We start from the raw sequence: 5,969 nt of genomic DNA, 5'->3' as shown, positions 1-5,969 counted from the left end.
GTCCCGTTTCGATACATGGTGAAGTGCCGGTATAAAAGTATTTATTGAACACCCGTTAAAAAAAAATCGTTTGTCGTTTTGTACACAAGTTTGCCGTTTTTCTACACAAGTTTGCCGTTTTCTACAAAGTACTGTACTACATCGTACTGTTTCTACCTCTGCTACTAAAAGCATCGATTGCCGCTGACAACATCGCGGCCGCTAACAGCAACCCTTCAGCTAATAACATCGCCGCTGCCAACGACATCTCTGCTGCGTCAAAACCTACTTCCTTGGTGGGAATGAGCTGCCGTTGCCTCCTCTGCAGCAGGGAAGTGAACGCAGGCAAAGCGCCTACGCATTCACAAAAGGTAACGAGTGCGAATCATTGAAAGTGGTGCAAACAAAGAAAATAAATATCAATAATTGACATTTGCACCCTTTCAGTGTTTGACTCTTCCTTTTTACACTTTTAAATGCTTATATCCATTACACATATATAATAGTTGGACACTTATATAAAAAGAAAGAGGGATAGAGGGATTCGTGATAGCGTCTATGATCGCATCACTTGAACATTAAGGTGCGATTTTTTTAATAATTGGCAAAAAGCAAACGTGTATATACTACATACGTTATATACATATATCGACATAAAAAAAAAGGGATCAAACGATTTGCGGTAGCGTTTATATTATCTCTTTTACAATAAAAATTAAGGTGCGATTTTTTAATAATTGCAAAAGCAAAAAATTTTACAACTTGGTCAGTGTGTTTTTACACAGTTTTCAACTTCTCGTTTGCAAAAAACATTGTGCTCATTACGAATATTATCGGTTAGGCTTTTGTATAATTGGAAATCGATATTTTTTATTTCGTTTTCGTAATCGATTCCTATTATATCTGTTGCCAACCTATATCGTTCCATTTGAAAATTTAATTTTGACAAACAAGAATGAGCAAGCCAAAGCCAACTATCGCCAACATCTCTCCAAGTAAGCAGTTGATCGACTTAAAATCTTTAAAGAGTCAAAGGACGGTGGTGAAAAGTAGCATTTTGCGTATAAAGACGGGCCTTCTGGAAAAAACCATGTCGTTAGATCCAATTGAGTTGGCATGTCGTCTCGACAAATTAAACTCACACAGTGAAAAGTTGATGAAGTGTCAATGTAAAATTGAAGAGATTAATGAAGACGACATGGCCCAGGGGAGTTAGAGGACATAATTGTAGAAACAAAATCTATAATTAAAACAATTATAGCAAAAAGTAGAACGTCTATTGCGGACACATCTTTCGTGACATCTCACAGCTCAAGGCTCCCAAAAATGAATTTGCCGAAATTCAAGGGAGAATATTCCGAATTTAAAAATTTTATGAGTCTGTTTGGGAGTTTGGTTCACAATGATCCAAATATCCCAGATATTGAAAAATTTAACCATCTGGTTAATTGTCTATCTGGAGAGGCTCTGGGTACGGTAAAAGCGTTTCAGATGTCGGATGAAAATTATCCGAAGGCGTTGGCAAGCCTCAAAAAAGTTTACGATAATAAATGTTTGATATTTTTCAATACAATTTCGAAACTTTTTTAATTGCCAACTATCCAAAAACCATCGGCACCCTCATTACGAGCGATGATCGATGAAGTGTCGGCTGTGTATGACTCATTGCTATCGCTGGGCGATAAGAAACAAATTACAAATGCGATTACCATACACATGGTCATGACAAAAGTAGACTCTGCCACCCGATCAAAGTGGGAAGAACAGCTGGATTACGACAAGCCACCATTATTGAAAGACTGTGAAGCCACCCTGAATAGAAGATTTCAGCAATTATCAGCAGAAGGAGCGTCATGTTCGAGAACGAAGCCCGGAGCTGCAATCAGCACGAGTCACATGACAGGAACCAAATCGGAAAGGACCAAATCGTCGTTAGTAGCTGCAAATACAAAGCAGCCTCTTTGCCAGCAGTGTAAATCAAAGGACCACTACATATCTGCTTGCCCCACATTTAAAACTCTCTCTGTGCAACAGAGATTTGAGTATGTCAAATCGGTGCCCTTATGCATAAATTGTTTGCGTAAGTAACACGTTTCCTTTGCTGCTGAATCTCATCCGCAACCAACAACAACTACACATGCAATGCATACATCGAGTATGCCGGATCGGGTAATGTTGGCAACAGCAGTTATTCAGGTGAGTACCAGCTGTGGATAGTACCTACCTGCAAGAGCCTTACTGGACTCAGGATCACAAGTCAATTTCATGACAGAAGATTTGGCCCAAAAACTGCGCATTCGTCGTCAAAACAGGACCTTAAATGTTATGGTATAAATATAGCCGATATTTATCTGTATCATTTTGGTATAATTTAATTTTTTGTCAAATTAAACAAAACATCATTCTGTAACGAAAATTGAAAATAGCATATTTAAATGAAATAGTAGAGCAAAAAATATAAATTACTAGCTGTTGCCCTGTGCGTTTCGCTACACCTAAATCGATTAAAACTCTTAAGGGTTTTTACTTTGTGTTTTATTTATTGTTGTTAAACTGTTACTTATTTGTAACACATTTATAAAACATATTGGTAAAAAACATTTTTGGTTTTTCCACCTGGCGCGTAAATGAATAAGCACCTTGGTGTTCCCACTCTCGAGCATGCGACGAACAATTGGCCGTGGGAGAAGCACGGTTCTTCCAAATTGACGCCGCACACTTGTAACGTTTGCCCTTGCGATTTGTTGATGGTCATCACAAAGGCAAGACGTACTGGGAACTGCAAGCGCTTAAATTCAAACGGCATGTCCGTTGGAATCATGGGAATGCGTTGTAAGAGTACAACTTCACCTGCTGCCTTGCCATTTAGTATTTATTGTTGCTTCAATCAAATCTGGCCACAATTTTTTGACTGAAAGTCTTGTGCCATTACACAAGGTCGGTGGCTTCAGATTTCGTAGAAGTATAATGGGGGAACCGACTTTCAGGACCAAACGATGCGGTGGCAGACCGGGGGGATCCAAAGAATTCAAGAATTCAGTTGGATAATTGACTACTTCATCTTGATTTAAAACGCTATCAATCGATGTACATATATGTTGTAGCTTCTCCTGGCAGTTTTTCTTGACTGGCAAAATTGATTTCGTTGACGTGTACATTTTCGGTGCCAATATTGCGCGTTCACTTAAATAATCGTGGCGTTGATAGTGTTGAACAATATTCGGAAATACACTTTCAATCAATTCTTCTTTCGATTGTAAAAGTGTACAAAAGTTGTTCGGCAATGTGATCAAACCGGTATCATCGATTGGTATTTTGCCTTCGCCAATGTCCAACAACTGCTTCGAAAACGCCGCTGCGGATCGATCATTTTGCAGTTGGACTCGCATGTTGATGGTAAGAGTCAGCCTTCGAACATGTCTCCACAAAACTGACGATTTTAAACATACGTTTATTTCGTCGGCAGGAGTTGATCGAGGAATGACTGACAAAGTTTGCCGAAAATCGCCGGATAATAAGACTAATGCTCCGCCAAAAAGTTGTTGCTTTTGGCGTAAATCTTGCATTGTTCTATTGAATGCTTCTAATGACTTTTTGTTAGCCATTGGGCACTCATCCCATAGAACTATTCCAGCTCCTCGCAAAACTTTTGCCATTGTTGAATTCCTCGATATGTTGCACGTTGGTGTTTCAACGACTTGGATGTTCAACGATAATTTCAACGCAGAATGTGCTGTTCGGCCGCCATCAAGTAGAGTAGCAGCGATGCCTGACGAAGCAATTGCCAGCGCAATTTTCTGCTGTGACCGTATAGTAGCAAAAATCAAAGAGATCAGAATCGTTTTCCCTGTACCACCGGGCGCATCAAGAAAGTAGAATCCACCGGCGATATTGTCAACCGCTCGTATAATCTTATCATAAGCATTTTTCTGCTGAATATTCAATTTGGTAATGTTAGCTGGTATGAAAGCACGCAATTCATTGCTATCGTATTGTTGTTCACGTTGAAGCTCATGGTCAATGACTGGGCGCAGTATTGCCAAGTTGCGCTAATGCCTTATTCACAATTGTAAGGCGCAGATCTTCAACCAATATCAAAGCAGAATTATACATTTGTAATGTATATAGCAAGTCTGTGTCCGATGCTCGATTACGCGCCAAAATTAATAAGTCCTCTGTCATGCAGTCTTTGTACTTATTCCACAGTTATTGCGGATTTGACGGAAGGCATGTAGATATTATTATGGCAAATAGGACGCGTATTTGTTTTGGATGAGATGTGAGTGATGCGTCATGAAGTGCGGTGTCCCAATGCATATCGTCTTCAAACAAATGCAATCGCTGACATGCTTCACGATACGTCGCACACAACTGACCGTCAACAGTTTTCAAATCATCAAATGATCTTGGTCCGCGCATGTTGACTAATAGCAGACGCAAATAAAAACATTCGGCGTTGTTCGGATAGATGGTGTAAATGCGTCTTATGGCATCGGTTTTACGGACATTTGGATAACCGTCAACACGCTCCCCTTGCTTTCGTCGTTGAAATGTTTTCGATGTTGGATTTCAAGTGAAATATTGTGGTATTTCGAAATATAGCAATGTTCTTGCAAATTCATCGTTTTCACACAACTCGAAAAAGGTAGTTAGTGTTGTCCCCGGTGGTCGTGCTAGAGTATGCATATTTGAAGTACATAAATAAAAATGGAAAAATTAACCTAAAACTATATCTCAAACTGTGTATTTTACCCACACACACAGATGTTAAGCATATACCGTGTGAGGCAGACGTGTTTTTTTTTTTGCGATCCTAAAACTTTGTAGATATCCAGTTTTTTTTTGTTGTGAAAAATAGTGGTTGTTCGAGTGAAACATCCCAGATAGTGAACCACATGTGTGGATACCAAATCTAGAGGAAAAGATAAGTACACATTGATTTTTTAATAACATAAATTTTCATTTGCACTTACCTTTCCGTTTTTTGGGCAAAATTTGGCAAATATAGCCTTTTCCCCTTCCAATAACGTGCATTTAATAATTTTTTTGTTCTGCCGTTTTTTGTGCTGATCGATCAGCTGTTCCCCTCCTCGTGTTTTCGTTTTCCTTTTGGTTTGCAAATTGCCAACTATCGAAAACACAAATCAGCTGTTCTTTATTTTAGTTTTGGCATTGCCAACCATCTTTTTTGTTTTTAATTTTTAATTTTATTTAAGTAGTAAAGTTTGGGACGGAACATATATACCAAAGGGTGTTCCCAAACTATTCTTTCGCAGAGGATATGGCCTCTGAAAATAGTATTGGGCTAACACCGGAGAATCCTTTCCGAAGGAACTCCAAAATGATGAGAACGCCACCCAATGGTAAAAATGAGGAGTCCGCCGCTACTGGACCAAATAAGCGAGGAGATATTGCTGCCCAAGAAAGCAAAGGGGGCAAACCTGAGGAGTTTGAAAAAGATGAAACGGTTAGCATCTTTTGCAGCCTGAGTAAAAAAATTAAAGAACTAGAAATGATGATGGCCGGCCAAAGGCATATTAATCAAGCTATGCGCGAATTAGTAAGCAGCATAGTGATATTACATGCCAAAACGGAAAAATTGGAAAATCAAGCGAGAAGAGTTTTGATAGGGAAACCATCGCAAGTACCCACCACTGGAAGAGATGCAAATACCCCTAAAAGAATGCGAGAGGCAACAGGCTATCAACCACCTACAAAAAAGCAAAAAAATGTAAACGAAAAGCCGCAATTGTTGTACAGTGGAGCAGCAAAATTAACCCCAGAAGAAAATACGACTAGTCTAAACACAAGTGAAAGATGGGTAGACGTTGTAAAAAAGAAGAAACCTTTGGAAAGGAAGATCAGAACAAAACCAGATGCCATAATCATAACAAAGAAGGATGGTGCGTCATATGCAGATATTCTGCGAAAAATTAAAAGCGACAGCGGGCTTGAAGTACTGGGTTCAAATGTAACCCATATTCGTAAAA

This window comes from Bactrocera tryoni, chromosome 2, assembly GCF_016617805.1.
Source record: "Bactrocera tryoni isolate S06 chromosome 2, CSIRO_BtryS06_freeze2, whole genome shotgun sequence".
Taxonomy (NCBI): Eukaryota; Metazoa; Arthropoda; class Insecta; order Diptera; family Tephritidae; genus Bactrocera; species Bactrocera tryoni.
The sequence above is the reverse complement of the archived record's forward strand: the minus strand, read 5'-3'. Positions refer to the sequence as shown.